General features: G+C 30.1%; 1 long non-coding RNA gene across 1 annotated transcript in view; it reads right to left on the bottom strand.

The window, feature by feature from the left end:
- The window catches only part of LOC142322951 (uncharacterized), a 1,078,737-nt gene that overhangs the window by 204,634 nt on the left and 856,630 nt on the right, over window positions 1–17,473 (bottom strand). The gene's annotated exons all lie outside the window — the stretch shown is intronic.

Below are 17,473 nucleotides of genomic sequence, written 5' to 3'. Positions count from 1 at the left end.
TCTATAACTCTTATGACGCTAATGTCACTAATCGTTGATGCCATTATAAATAAAGAATGAAAACAAATATATATATATAAAGGATAACGTATATGTGTAATTGGGGATAAAAGCATTAAAAATATATATATTTTTTTAAATATAAGGAATAAAACAATTTTATACATTTATGTAAAAAAAAACAAAACAAAAAAAAAAACGAGAATAATGCTGAACATTATGAATGAATTAGTTTTCGATTGTAATGTCTTCGCCTACTGCGAGAGTAGGAAACTTAGCAATCTGCAACTTGTTAAAAGGCCATTAATTTATACGAGTACTTAGTAATTCAATTTTGTGGTTAAGTGGAACCTTTATTTGAAACGTCCGACAGTTGTTAATTAAAGGCCATTTAGTATAAAATTTTATTTCATCAACTATTAGTTAATTAGCAACTGCTTGGTTTATCACACTAAAATTTATATAATTATAGAAATATAATATTCTCTTTGAGATTATATACTTCTTAGTGAATAAAAAAGGAATGCCCATACTAGGTTTTTTGGTGTATTTACTAACATATAAGTATAAAATACAAAAGACTTATCAAATTTAATTATATTCCGAAAAAAAAAATTGATCTTAAATTACCGAATAATATAAGGATAACAGTTATAGGTCTACAATATGTATGATATCAAAAGAAATGATTTTTCTGGAAAGATCATGATTGAAGAACCTCATGTAGCTAATTTGACTATAATGTTAAATTTTATCACTTTTTTATCTATTGTTTCCTAATTCAAATAGTTTTTTTTTACCTCAATTTATCTATAATAATATTTCATTAAGATTATTTAACGGGTGGAGAAGTTTACAGTAATAGAAACTCCCAGAATATGAAAGACAAAGGAAATGAATAACGTTAATCGATAAAAATTTGAAAAAGAAAAATTCAGAAACGTTCAGCGAGTTCGTTGTGAACAAGATGATATTATTTATTGATAGAAATGTAAACTAGTTTTCTTTTGTAAACATCGGAAGCATTATGTATAGAGTTAATTTTGTTATTAATGACTGATTTTGTTATTATTATCTGTCATAATCCCTTTTGTATTAATTTTTTTATTAACTGTTGTAAAGTTTATAGAAAAACTAGAATTGTATTTTCAATTTAATAATTGACTTTGACTTTGACTTAGTGACGCACAAAACGCTTGTCATGCTACCCCTTAAAGGCATCGAGTACATCAGGAATTTGTTTAAGGCTGTTCTGCAGACGTCTTACTTCCCAGCGGAATAAGTGTCGCAGGTGGCGATGATTTTGAAGTCAGGAAAGCCTGCACAGGAATTTCTTCTTACAGACCAATTAGCCTGTTCCCAGTCTTATCTAAATTGTTTGAGAAGCTACTACTGCACAGGCTTAGGCCAGTGTTGGAGAGTAAGGGGATAATTCCGGACCATCAGTTTGGGTTCAGGTGTGGCCTTTGAACCATCGAACAATCCCATAGAGTCATCAGTGGGTGTCTGGAGGAGCAGAAATTCCGCTCTGCGGCGTTCTTAGACATCCAGCAGGCCTTTGATAACGTATGAATACCTGGCTTACTCTACAAGTTAAAGCTACAACTTCCTCAACCCTACTTCCTAGTCTTGTGGAATTATCTTGAGGGACGGTTTGCTCAGGTGAAATGTAATCAGGAGTTTTCCAGGTTCTTTGAGATTGGATCGGGTGTCCGTCAGGGCTCTGTGCTGGGCCCTGTTGTATTCCATATTCGCTGCAGACATTCCGGACCTGGATAATTGCATCTTCGCCACGTTCGCTGATGACACTGCTATCCTGGTCGTTAACGAAAACCCTGGCCTAGCCTCGCAGAACCTATAAATGGCGCTGGATCGAGTGTGCGTGTTGCAGAAAAAGTGGAGGATTAAGGTTAATCAAGGTAAGTCGAGTCACGTCACATATGCCGTGTGGAGAGGTGACTGTCCCGGTGTGTACTTCGATGGTGTTTTGATCCCGCAAACAGAGACTGTGCGGTATCTGGGACTTCACCTGGATCGGCGTTTGACCAGGAAGTATCACGTGAGGATGTAGAGGAAACAGCTAAACGCAAGGTAAAGGGAACTTCATTGGCTGCTACGGAGGAACTCAGGCCTCACGTTATCCAACAACATCTTAATTTATAAGGTTATCCTGCGCCCAATCTGGACTTACGGTGTAGAATTGTAGGGAACGGCAAGTACTGGTAATGTGGAAATTATACAACAATTTCAAAACAAAGTAGCGAGGGTAATTGCCGAAGCTCCGAGGTTCACGCGGAATGATGAGATTCAGGGTTATCTGGAGCTCCCATCGGTTCGTGAGATTGCACAACAGCGCAATGTCAAATTCCTGCAGAGGCTTGAGAATCATGTCACTTTGCAGCAATTAATCTACTCGACATCAACAATCAACATCAATCTACTAATAAAATATATTTTATTATTAGAATTGCAATATTTAAATTCCTGAAAAGTAAAACGAATTTCTTAATAACCCACGTTTACGCGATTTTATATAGTAAAACCATAATCTTGGTCGCTAATTGTAATATTAACAAATCAAAATTCTATTTTATTGACATTTCAACAGGTTTTATTATATTATTATCTGTATTGTATTTTTTTTTTTAATGAGGAATGATTCTGGTTTTATTTTTCTCATATTGTATAAGTATTTTAAGTTTTTACTTAACTTTAATGTGGAAAAAGTTATTTTTTTTTAATATACGATTTTTAATATGTAATAAACATAAAAAATCTTTATATAGTTCTAATGTGTAGTATGAATTAAATATAATTAATTACAATTTTAATAGTTAATTTTATTTTAATATTAAATAATTAATTCTCAAATAAAATCTATTCATTAATTGATTAATTAGTTTGTTTTTAACTATTTTTATTACCTCCATGTAATAAGAGCTATATATTTCGCCAGTTGCTCTTAAAAAATCGAAATATTTGATAATATTCTTTTGTAAGAGTGTAGATTTGTTTTAATATTTCATTAATTAAAAACATCTCTCTTGACATCAATGAACTAATTACCAAAGATAATAAATCTGAAGATTAATTAAGCATAGAAGAAAATTTTTTTTAAAAATTCATTGCTGGTTTAGTTATTCACAGTGAAATACCGTCTTTTCTCTCACGTATATTTTATGTTGACGTTTCCACTATTAATTAAGCCATCCACATTGCATAATCAGCGCCTTATTACTTGTAATTTACTACATACCTCTTTTATGTTGGTTTACATTATGGGTGGAGTTATTAATCTCAATAATTAGTTGTTTGTTAAATAAATAACTTCATACGCTAATAATGCTATTTTTTTGTCGATCAACAAAGTAATAAATTACATTACTGCAGCATAATAAATTTCAGTATTTCTCTCGTTTCAAAACAAACATTATCTCTGTAGTATAATAAACTGAACTTAATAGCTTTTACAACATCAAAACGCAATAACCAAACTAATATTCAAAATTAATAATGAAAAAATGACTTTTAATAGGTAATAGGGACCGTTGAAATGTTGTTATATTGTTACTTTTGGACTCAATGATTTAGTAACATCGGTTATTAATGAACAAATGTGACCGTTCATTAATAACACATTTGTTGTTTTGTTCGAGAAAGGGATAAGGAGGTAAAAATCTTGCTACTTACCCCCAGAAAAAAAAGACCGGTAAAAGAAAGTAAAAGTAAATATAATAGTCGTATAAAAAATAATTGCTATAAATTAAATTTATGGTAATGGAATTAACTGAGCTATCTTCTGAAGGTAGAGGCAGATGAATTTGATAGGTCTGATTTTTTTCCTAGTTTTTAAAGAATAAACTCAACAATTTCAGTTTTATTGCTAATAACCGTACCTGATAACTTTAATATTAAAATTTATTATATGAAAATCAATTAAAGGTTAAGCAAATCATCCTTCATATTTTTTTAATCTTTAGCACTTTTTGTTTAATTTAAATTACAAAAAGAAATTACATATATATCGGGAATCGAGACCCTTAGTCAAAATTAAGAAATAATGTTTAAATTAGATCTTTAAATAGTTTTTGTTAATGAATTATCATATAAAATAATGCAAAAGTATTTTATAAAAGACTGATGAAGGTTTTGGTTAAGTAGCGTGTATTTTTACAAAATTATAATATTTATTCTGATGAACTGGGTTTATTTCACAAGAGTTTTTCGCATTTTAATAGAAATGTTTTCTTTTACTTTCTACTAAAACGTAAATTTTTATAATGCTGCCGTGAAACAACCAGTAATGTAAATTCATTTAAAATATTCTATATTAAATTACAATTTTATTTAATCTCCTGCGTTCACTAATACTATTTTTTTTTTCTAATGTAATTAATTACGTACTTTTGTAAGTTTATTTTCTTTGTAAAACAATTTTGCTTAGGGTATTAATCTTTCTATTTAGGTGACAGTAACTTACACCGAATTGTCATGTTACTTTGATTTTTGTTTTCAATGAGGATTGGATTTTATAGTGTGTAAAAAATACCATATTTGAAAGTAAACTCAGAACCTTTGAGATAAAAATGTAGAGACGCTACCACTTTAACAAGGAGTGATATTATTTATTCATTTATTTAGTAAAAATATGCTTTTTTTAAAAGCTATGTTTTTATAAAAAAGTATATTACGAGGGGTGGCTGAAATATAACGCATGAACACTGGAGCATAACGGAAAAAATACCGTTGGAAGCAAAAGATGCTTTTATCTTGTAGCTTAGTTTTTCTTCTACTAACATTCCAAAATTAGTTGCCCATTTTCTGACAGCCGTCATTGTTATGGAGTCGAATACGCCTGCTATGTTAACACCACTAAAACATCGCGCGATAATTAAATTTTTAACAACGGAAGAAGTGAACACTTAGTTACAGTCAATCAACTAAATGGTGTTTATAGTGATCAAAAACGGTTGAGCATGGAATACTAGCACTGTGGTTCGCCACAATAAAATAAATTCAAAACACATCTACTGAAGTTAACATTTTTCTTAACACTGTTCTGGGATTCCGAACATGTGCGACTGACTGTCTAGAAGCTGGGTCGTCTGTAAATTCTGCGCGATACATAAAAATGTTAAAACACCTTAGAAGATACGTGTGGAGATCAAAGGTTCACGGAGCCGGTAATTCTTTAACACGATATTGCTCGGCTATACCCATCGCGTGCAACCGCCGAAACTCTTATGAAGTGTAAATTTGACAAATTCCTCAAATTTCTACTTTTTTTTTATCATTCTTAACCACCCCCGGGGTAACTGGCATCACCTTGCGGCATTACCTCACGTTACACCCGTAGTGACGTGGAAGCAGATTCCACCCCTAGCTTGGCCTATTCAGGCCCCTATCGGGGTCCTCCGTGCATCCTCGAGTCATCCAAACCTTCCGCTTGTGGATGGTCCCGATGGGTCTCCGCAGGGAGGCTACCCACCCCGTTCCTAACCTATCAGGGTCCGGACACGCGTTTCGCGAGCCCTTACCCTTCTTCACGCCCTCTCACACCTTCAGGGTCCATCTTGCCATCATCAGAAGCAGCCCGACCATCCAGCTCTTGCGTGCTGGCAAGCCTTGTTGCTGGCAAGCCTTGTCCTAGGCAAGGTGGCTGCCTGCCTGGCCCTAATCGTCACCAAGATTCGATTTCTACTACTCCTCTAATTCCTTACTCATTAAATTTTGCCATCTGCGATTTTCTCTTCTTTTCGCATTTCGAAAGAGGGATACTTAGGGTAGTCATTTCATCATCGATAATGTACAGAGGGACGAAGTGAGATCGAGAATCAAGAAAAAACTACCAGAGCATACTTCATTGCCGGAATGATAAAACTTGTTTACCGTTAGGAGAAATTTGTAAATGTAAATCGTTACTATGTGAAAAAATAAATGTATGTTTTTGTAGCACATTAAATCTACCTTTATGTTAATTTTTTTTCATTTTGTTAGTTATGAGTGATTGTGTATTACGTTCAGCCATACTTCGTATATTTTAATTGTCATAAAGTAATAATATAATAAAGTGTCTTTTATATGAAACTAAAATTTAATTGTATTACAAACGAAATATATAATTTTTTATATTAACGTAACGTAATTATCATAAGTTAAGTTTGTTGAAAAAAATTAAAACAGTTAAATGGCTTTTGCAAATAAATTAAATATCCATAATGCTTCTGAAATAAATATATAAAAACAGATATTAGCCTTTGATGAAACTTTTTGGAGTTATTACCTCCTTGTACGAAGTAAAGGAAGTATTGATCGTGAAAAATTTCGGTTTTCAGATTTCCACAAAAATATCCATTTTGACCATCCCTGAATCCATTTTGACTAGTTTCGGGGTGACGTCTGCACGTACAACGTACGTACGTATGTATCTGGCATAACTCAAAAACAATTGGCCGTAGGATGTTGAAGTTTTGGATTTAGGGCGTTGTAACATCTAGTTGTGCACCTCCTCTTTTGACTGCAATCGACTGGACAAAAAGTGTCCAAAAAAGCCCAAAATCCAAATTTTTTTGGATTTGGGGATTTGGACTTTTTCTTAACTGCAGTAATAAGCCCTCATTCAGAGCTTTTCAATAATATATCATAAGTGATACTTATTTTCATTGGTTCCAGAGGTATAACCAAATAAAACTTTAATTAATGAAATATTTGGATGTTACAAGGGGAATCTATTCAAATCCAACTTCATCTCCTTTTTTTACCTTTTTTTTAATTTAAATATATTGATTTATTAATAATGATTAACCTCTGATTGTAAAAAATGTTTTATAATTAATAATAATAATTCAATAATAACAATAAAAAAAAGTTATATAAAAAATATCAGAAGTTATTAATGAAATAAAATTTGATGTACTTTTTATTTAAAAAAAATGTATATATGTAATTTAATAGGCGTTCATCTGCTGTCTACGTCAGACTTTTTAATTTAAAAAAAAAAAATAATCTAATGAAAACGTCATCATGAACACGAAGTTTAACAAAATTTAATTGAAATTTTTTTTATTAATTTAAAATTTAATTATATTTTGAAATTAAACAATATATATATATATATATATATATATATATATAAAACATTAACATCATTGCAATAAGTGTATCGTTATAATAAATTAATTAAATCTCTGATCTAAAATAAATATGGACAGCATCGATGAAGTAAATGGATAAATGGAAATGTACAATATAAACATCCTAAATTTTTATGTGTATTAATTATTTATATTTACACATTTATTATTATTTTTCTTATGTATTAATTTTATTAGTTTAGCTTATCATTTTTTAAGTCCTTCCTAATGCTTCCAAAATATTGCAATTTAACTTTTTCTTCATCAAAGATGTTTTATTTAAAAAAATTAAAATTGTTTTTAATGAGTTTAATTGATTTGGAATTATTATTTTTTAGTTTTACTGTAATTATTTTTGTGTCTCTATAATATAATTAATTTTTCGTAAGTTACTTACCTTCTGTTTTTTTACAAATCATAATTAGTTTATTTACAATTGATTACAATCTGGAACCATAGTAAATAGAATTACAATAAAAACCTTATAAGGGGTTTCCAATGAATTCCCTCAATAAAACATATATATATATATATATAAAAGACAATAGTTCATATGTACAATGCACTTCCATAGATTCACTCCATAAAAAGTATAAAAGTCCGTAAAATTATAAATAAATAAATTATAAACGGAAAAATTAAAAAAACGACCCCTATCTTTTATCTTTTACCCAGTATTTCTCGAAACTACTAAAAATACAGTTCTGAAAACTCTTTCTTATTTTTATTTTATATTAAAACACTAAATTTATCTTTTAATTTGAGTCCAAGAATTATAGTATGGCTTCATTTTACTGAAGGTGTAGATAGCAGGGCGTAATCTTTCCTCAGCCGACACCCGCTAACGAACCAATGCTTATATGAACTTTCTTCTTTATTTTAATCAGTAGAACATGTCCTAAAAGTTTGTTATATTCTTTGAGAATACCTCTGTATGTATTTAAAAATAATCTATTTCAAACAGATAATTTTTTCTCTTTTTTGTTACAAAAAAATCGGTATAGAGAATTTTTCTACCATTAATTTATTGGTTTTCGTTTAGTACGTAATAGATTTCAAGAGGTATTGACTAGGAATTTAATTACTTTCGCTGTTCTGTTCAAATGTTCGTTTGTCAGTTACTCTGTCCATCAAAGCAGAATTTCTCCTTAACTACTTTACTTATCCTATCGATCTTTCATTTGGAAGATATTATACTACTGTCTGTTACGTTCATTCACATATCTACTAATTTTTACACTTATGTTTTGCATCAAACGTTATCCTATACTATTATATACGCCATCCTTGGTCCTCCCCTAAATTTATCAACTCCAGCAATTATTATTTAATAAATTCTGTTGTATTACTTCATGTACAGTATTTACTTTATATCTTTAAGAACTTCAAGTATTCGTTATATGGTCCACTCTATAAATTTTCGATACGTTCAGATATAATTTAAAATAAGAGATTATAACAATTCCTTTAATTATAAAAATATTGATAGACTTTAAACTTCTGAAATATATGTAAGATATAATTTTGTGCAAAATCTATTTTTAAGTTTGTAATGATGGCAAATAAATTATTCTTTCTTATAGATGTGTGTGAAATGCTGTATCTAATTAATTTTTTACATTATAGGATACAACGATGTTTTTAATTTTATTTTTTAGTAATTTGCAGGAAAAAAGACAACGTTTTCTCAGAAGACTATTTTTATGGCACCTAAATGTAAAATTTATATTATTATATTTTAGAATATATTAAAAAATAGCATTTATGTTCAAAACAATTATAAAATTGGTCGGGATTCATTAAATTACTAATTGTAGAAAATAAGTGGTAGGGGAACTTGACTGTCGCGGTCAGGGGATGTTTAGCCGTTCTTATCTAGCCAGAGGACTCTGCCCCTGGTCGGTATTTTATGTTTCTTAGTCAAGTAACCGGAAGAAATATTGGCAGTAGCTGTATTGGTTGAGACGCCGCGCCATACACTGTCGCATCCCTTAAAAAAACGAAATTAAAAAAACCCGAAGATGGTTTTTATATATTTATCTAAAGAGTATTTAGAAGCTCAAATTTAGTGAAGATCTCATTTATTATAATAGGAAATGGGGGGGAAAATTTTCAATAATTGTTCAAAATTACTTACCCTCATTACCCATTTCAAGGTCGAATTTCAAAAATCTAGAAATTGATTTAGATATTTACGTGAAGATTAGACATACCAAAAATCCTGTGTTATGTTCATTTGTTACCGAGAAACTAAAAAAATAGTAAATTCTATTGTTTCTCCATTTTAACCCTTTTAACTTGGAATTTCAAAAAGTAATTTTTTAAAGTGCATTTACACCATAAGAAAAACGTTAATACAGATTCAGATATCATCTTCAGTAGTTTTTGCTGGGCGTTAATTATGAATCAGTTATAACATGTTCTTTTATATACACACACACATGTGTATATATATATATATATATATATATATATATATATATATATATATACACATGCATAACGGTGTCTATATAATATAATATAATCTATATAATATTGTGTTTTGTAGATTTATATAAATACACGATTTTTGTGTTAGTTTTTTCTTTACCTAAAACAGCTTGTTCACAGTATAATCTTTGAAACAGTAATATATATTGTATTCAGTATATAAATAAATATAAAAATTCTCGCTGTTGACTTCTTCAATAAAAATAATAAAACTATTCTGTATGAAAGTGTGCCCAGAAACGATTCGTGTTCATGTTTTTTTTTTTTGACACTTGACACAAGTGATTATACATAAGTGACGAAACGAAAATTGGCACAATATTATTTCCTTAAATTGAACTATTTTTTCCGCTTTGTAATTGAAATGTTTACATTTTCTAACCATTTTCGTCGTATCTTGATTATCTGAACAAATGAATTATAAGCAAATACGGCAGTTGACATGCTGGGTTCTAGATTATTTTCGATTCCCGGCTGGACTTCTGTTTTTTCAGTTGTCATTTTATTCTTCTTGTTAAAATATATGTAACTTTTTAATATAAAACAAGATATCTTTCTAATTATAATAGAATGGTTAAGATTTCAAGTACTAAAATATGTTGTTTTTTTTAAAATCAATTTATAAATAATCTAAAAGTTAAAAAATTTTAAACTAAAAATTTAATATCTTTTCTAGGAAATTTCGATTTAAACACGCCGCAAATTCTGTTAAAATAATATTACTAAGCATGAATTCTTTGCTATTCCTTTATTCTTAGATATTAGTAACATTCAGCCCTATCAACCAGAGGCCAGAAATAATATCGTATTAATTCAACCCCATATTTCGGCTTATGAGAAAATAATTTATTATACTTCCATTGTGACATTTCATAAATTACAGAACGATTTACAATATTTTTCTACTAATTTATTTTCTATTAAACTAAAGTATTTTATTTACATTTTTTTTTTTAAATTACTAAATATAATAAAATGTAACAAAACCTTGAACTTTTCAACATCTAAATTTAACTTGAACTCATTACACGCGTAATTTACACACGTTTAATGTGTGCATTAAAAATGTGCTCAACTAATTTTTATTGATGCTTTCCGAATTTTGTTTTATTTTAGAGTTATTTAAAAGTATCTTAAAACTAAAACGTACGTACTTAAAACTATTAACAAGAAATTTAAATAATTTTTTTATGTTTGTCAACTTTTTTTTCTAAAAATATTTTTTTATGAAAAAGCAAGCCTCACCATCTCATAAGTTCAGTGGAAATTTGTATTGTATGAAAAGATGCCATGCTTCACTGGGAATCGAACCTGAGTCCACCACATGAAATGGCGAGACGGTATCTACTCAGACATGGAGGCAGCTCCTTTTTTTTATGATGCTGCTCTGATTAAGATTTTTTCATGATTTCCCTTGATACTATCCATCCAGGCAAATCGTGAGATAGTTCTTACCATTCTTGACATGAACTATATAATATAATCTTATGTATTATATATAAAAAATATATATAATATACAAATATAATTATAAATTATTATTATAATTATATATATTATACAATATAATCTTATTATATACTAAGATTATATACTATAATAGATTTATAATAAATCTTTTTATTTTTATATTTTATAATAGATTTTATTTTATAGATTATACATTAATATAATCATATATTATAAAAAGATCTATTTACCTCAATTCGTTGTTGAATTTCTATTGAGAAATCAAACAAAAACAAAGCAATATGTATCTAGATACTGGAACCTTTTTTACAAATTTTTCTTTATAAGAAATTCATTATTAAATACTTTTCTCGAATACTTTAGAGTTATGATGCATATTTACTATTCTATTGTAAAGCCAAAATAAATACATTGTACGATCATTTTCAGTTTATGTAAAGAAAAAGAGAATATATTTTTTTTTTTGTTTCTACCGACTTTTCGAAGAAACGTACGGTCGCACGGAGGGTGCAGGAGAATATATATTTTAATATTAAATTTAAAAAAAATTATTTCTCTTCTGCCTTACTGATTTAATTAATGTTTTGTTTATTTATTGCGCTAAATATTATACAAAAAATATTATACACAATAAAATAACGAAAAGTTAGTCTTGTTGCACAGAAATGCGCATGAATTTATTATTATTTTTTAAAATACTTATTTCCTGTAGTGTCTAGTGATGAAAAATGCGCGCCGTTTACTTTTGGATGGGCATTATAAAAGTCTGATCTGTCAGGCTCTGGAGTGAAACGATTATTCATGTAAACTCGGGCGAGCCGAGTTTAGCCGAGCACGAGAGACTCACTGCTGGGTAGTGTATAAGTATGATCCGTAAGGCTTAGTTGTGATACCCTCATTTGGGTAAAGTTGAGGGAGCGAATTTTCCCAAGCGAGAGAGAAACGCTCAGTTGTGCGTGTTCTGTGCTTGGTTGTGTTCCAGTTTACATTAGTATATCATTATTATATAATTAGTATACTATTATTATTAGTATATACGAGTAATTATTCGTGTAATTACTGTACTTATCTTTCAGTATATACGGTTAGTGCATCATCATTCTAATACGGTACTGAAATAAAAAATCGGGTGGGGCTGTGTCGACCTTGAATGAAGTTCCTCCGAGCTACAGACCGACCAACTTATCTGTAGTTAAATGGGAGTGCCACTATCGTATTTTTTTTTTTGAGCAAAACTAAAAGTCTCTAATGGGAAATTTTAGTCCCTTCATTTGGCCAACTTCACAGATAAATTGGTCGGTCTGTATGTCAACAAGTCACTTTTAATGTATTGGATTGAAATAAAAACGAAACATTGACTGCGTACTAAATTTAAATTTAACGTAAAACAGACACTAAATGGTACATGATATTTATTTCGACTAATATTCGACGACAATTTTGTTCAAAATTGATCTGTGATATGAGAAGTAAGAGACATAAAGCATAATAAGCAGTAGTAGAGGTGGTCACGCCGTCGGCGTCATTCACAGAGCCCGCTGTGCCAACTTTGCGACGCTCCCGAAACAATCTAGCTCCCACGGCACCGGACATTGGGGTACCTGTGCGTCGCTCATAACCTCCCCTTTCCATCGATATGCGTAATTTATATTTCCGGCTGACTTTTGCGCGGACTGAGGCTGACGTATTGAATTTTTATACTCTTTTACATGTTTAATTTTTTACAAATAAATATTATCCAAAATACACTTACTATTACTTAAATCGAACTATCTCGACTAACTCTAATAAACACACGAATCACCGCGCTATCACATCTTAAGTCGTGAGCTACCCTGAATGGAAATGAGTGATTGCGCCAGTTTTGGCCGATCTGCACTGTGCTCCCTCCCCGCCAACCTGCTCACCAGTGACGCAAAATCAATATTAGCTAATTTAAATGTATTATCGATAGATTAAATACTTACAAAGCAGTTAAAATTTAATTTATTGTTATAAATAATATTTTGTTAATAGCAATTATTACTATATAATTAATAATAGATAACCCGTGCAATGCCAAGTCGTTTAGCTATCTTGTAAGTGTGTAATATAATATGTTCTAACCATGATGCAGAAGTGTTACAATACAACAATCATACGTGTATAACCTATTGATGTAACTGTTCAAGTTTATTTGTGTGCACTTGGGGAATGATGTTGAGTCAACACCTGGATTGATATCTGTTGTCAAGGGGGTATAAACGGACCACAAGTGTGTTATCAGTAATATACCATGCATATATTCGATATTCGTATGTATAGCTGTGAATACATTATAATCTATAATAAATATTTTGTCAATTATCACTTATAAATTATTAAAACAAATGTATTGTTAATTTATTTAAATTTAAAATTTATTATTCTCTGTTTGTAAATTAATAAATTTCCATGGAGATACTGTTATAATATTCTAATTACGTTTAATTAATTAATTAACATACACAACGCAAATATTTAGATAATAGAAATTGTAATTAAAAATTTTAAAGATATCGTTATTAATTTACTGGCCTATAAATTTGCCTAATTAGATATTTTTGGAAGAAATAATATCAAATTATAATAAATTAATATTAACTATGATTAATATAGATAAAATTATTGTTAATTATTTGTAAATTATATTAGCATAATTAATAAAACAAAATTTTAATTCAACTACGTAAATAATCGAAACAAATTACTTTGAAACGTTATTAACCGATTTAATGTTTAAAAACAATCAAAAAGTTTGTTAAAGGTGCTCAGTTACATTTTATTTTCATAATCTGTACATTTTCACCAAACTAAAACGAATTAACGCATTATTGATAATTATACTACAAATTCTTATAAATAATTTACTACAAATTCATTAAAGGCTTATTTTGCCTTACTTATCTTTCTTACTAAATAGAATTTTGGTGTACAGAAAATCGTAAATTATGCAAACTTTTTTTTATTAAAAGAAGATATATATTTAATAATGTAAAAATTATTCCAATAAATTTATCTGAGATGGTCATACTTTATAGCATAAGTGAATAAATAGGGTATATATATATATTTTTTAAATTTACCAGAATAAACAGGAGAGTCGCTTAACTTTCAAGCCATAAAATATTTTATTGAATTAACTTTGGTAAACCTTTTTCCTCCCATTTTATGTCCATTTTCCCTAATATTCTTTGATTTAGGCGGAATGATATTTATAGGATAATTTTTGGAGGTAACCCATTAAATAAATATATTATCAAAACTTTTAACGTATACAAAATGACTCGTATGATCGGGATACGAACCCGGAATGTTAATAAGAATGCATTCGCAGTCACTCAACATGGAGATTATTATATTTTTGCTTGATATATTAGATCACTACAGAAGCTTTGAAGCTTGTGCGTGGGAATATGGAAATGGAATATTGTAGCGTATGAAAAATGGCATGCATGACAATGGGACGGCGAGTAGGAACTGTTAGTTAGAGATTTCCGAGGGCATCCCGCTTAGGAGATTGCGGCTTGCCGAGGTGGGCCGCTTTTGATGAATGACCAGAGACCCCTCGTGCTTGGGGAAAACAAACGTCCGAGTACCGGCCGGAGCCCAACCTCACCGTTGAGTGACGGTATTTTTTTTGGTAATAAATGCATGGCAATAAAAAGGACCGAGTCCCGAACGACCAGGGGGACCTCCGTTGGGTACGGCATAGCCGGATCCTGCGGAGTCCCCGAGAGGTTTGAGGCTAGGCACCTACTGAGATTGCGCAATGCTAGAAAGGAGGACCAACCTCAGCGGCAAGGGGCGGTGAAACAGGAGTTTTCATCGGTACGGTGCGGGCACACAAAGGCTCTTAACAACATCTAGCCGAACTCCTGCGAGTCCGACACTCCCGCACTTGTAGGGGGGTACGTAAATGGTATTTCTCTGACTCATCGGAACAAAAAAAAACAAAAAAGCAAAAACCGTAAAGAAAAAGATAAGATGAGGAATAACATTAAGAACAAATAATTATGTAAATTAGTTGAGTTAATTTATGTAGAAGTTATTTTATGTGAGAATTATGTAGAATGTTAATTTATGTAGTAATCGTGAACTCACAAGTGGACTATTGCCTCATATTTAACAGGGAATTCAGGTTTGTAGTTGATGAAAATTTCCCACCTGCAACACTTATTTATCGTGGACAAGACTGTTATTAAATGTTTTGATAGCGAGGGGCCATCTTTATAATTATCTAAATACTAACTGTAAATTTATACAAATTTTACTTTTCTGAATATTATAAAATATTAATTAGAGTGGATTTTTGCTATCATGTCAAAAAAAAATCATTGAATTATTTTAATTGAGTTTCAAGACTCATCGAATCACGAAATATAGATTAAATCTCTTACAAAAAATGATGTGAATGCATTCGTATGTTTATGTATCTATGCTGTCCTCTAATTTCCTTAATATATAAGGAATGGATTCTTGAAGTATGATTTCTATACATAGGGTATTAATTATAATTCATTTTTTAAAATGTTCGTCGTGGAAGGTGGGTTATAAGAAGATGGAAGATATCTTATCTCGATAAAAATGTCCGAATGATAGATAGTTTTCTTACCTTTTTGGTAATATTTTTCGCTAAATGAGGACCGCGTTTAATAGCGTTACATTTTTTTCCTCTAAATATCTATCATCTTTTCACCAAGTTGCTTTTTTTTCTCCTCAGTCTAAGCCTTTTTAGTTAATTAATTTTTTTTTTTTTTTGCTTTTTCCGGAAACTCCGTTTCCTGAATTCATCCCTGTTAAAATTTGTTTTTCATCATTTGGCTTTTTCTTCCTCTTTACAAAAGTTGAAAAATGTATTTAGTTTCTTATTGTCTGTTTTGCAGAGGTGTACGTAAAACTTTAATCTTTTGTTGATCATTTTATTTTCTATTTTTTCCAAACTCTGATAAATTTTTTTTGTTGGTTTTAATTTCTTAATCTTCCAGTTTTGATCTGTAAATTCTTTTTAAAATATTTTTTTTCCTAATTTCTTGATATTTTTTATAATATTAATACTAAAAACAAAAAAAAAATTATCCCTTCCCACAAAAATTTCAAATATATGAATTTCAATCAAAATTTTGTTTGATATGTAAAGTTTATTGTAATTTAATAATTAATAACCTGTGTAAATACGTCTTTTAAGAGAAGCATAACTCTGATTTTGATGTATTTCTCAAAAGGTGATGGGAGATAAACGAAATTAGTAGTTATATTTCACATGTTCCCTCCTCCTTTATGTAATTCTAATTTTAAGGTGGCTTCTAAGATCATTGATGTAACTAAATTTAAAAAAAATCATCGATTGAAATGGTGAGAGATAAAGACGTTAGCATGTTCTTTAGAAAAAATTGTGTGTTATGTTCAAATGTTATCTGCAGATAATTATTTTTAAAAGAAATTATCTTCTGTAAGTTATTTACTTTTTATTTCTTTAAAAAAAGAAACAGTTTTAAAAATCTTACATTTTTTTATATTTGTATACGTAATATTTCTTGAAAATGAAACTTGAAACTACAGTCATTTTTATAAATAATTTGTTATATTATCCTCAACTTCGTAGCGTAGTGGTATCATATCTGGATTTCTCCGGAAATTGTAGATTAGAGTCACGATTGTAATTTTTTCATGCCCTAAAAAATTAACATCATATCCTAAAATTTACATCATATCCATACGCTGAAGTGGTGAATCTTAAATCTTTCAAGTAACTTTGGATCATTCTTCGATCTTGTTGTTTGGAAGAAGGAGGTATACAGGGGAGCGAGTAAGGCGGATGTGAAGGCATCGCTTGTCCGCAGCTGGCAGAAAAGATGGAATCGGACGAAGAAAGGCAACTGGACCCATAGGCTTATCCCGGACTTCTAGAAATATCTGGACAGCAAGAACAGTAAATTGGGGTTCGAATTTACCTAGTTTCTTACCGAATACTGGTACTTCGAAGGTAGTCAAAGGACTAACGCAAGTCTTTTGACAGTATTTAAAAAACAGTACTTCGTTGTACATTCAAAATTACCGACGTGGTCTTTTGATTCATGGGTTGTATTTGCTTTATGAGAATGGAAGTTCAGCTGCTAAAAAAAAACTTATGTACTTCTCAAACGTTTCGGATTGAATGTTTTTGATCATCCACAGAACAGTCCAGATCTTGTTCAAAGCGATGGCCACCTGTTTAAAAAATTGAAGGATTTTCTTGGTGGAAACCGCTATGAAAGAATAAAACTCTTTGTCAATGGCTTAATGAACTAGCGCTAGACTTTGTTGACGGTAGAATACAAAAGTTCGTGTCACAATTTGACAAATGCTTGAACTGAAGA

The sequence above is a fragment of the Lycorma delicatula genome, chromosome 4 (assembly GCF_047948215.1).
Source record: "Lycorma delicatula isolate Av1 chromosome 4, ASM4794821v1, whole genome shotgun sequence".
Lineage (NCBI taxonomy): Eukaryota > Metazoa > Arthropoda > Insecta > Hemiptera > Fulgoridae > Lycorma > Lycorma delicatula.
The sequence above is the reverse complement of the archived record's forward strand: the minus strand, read 5'-3'. Positions and strand labels throughout refer to the sequence as shown.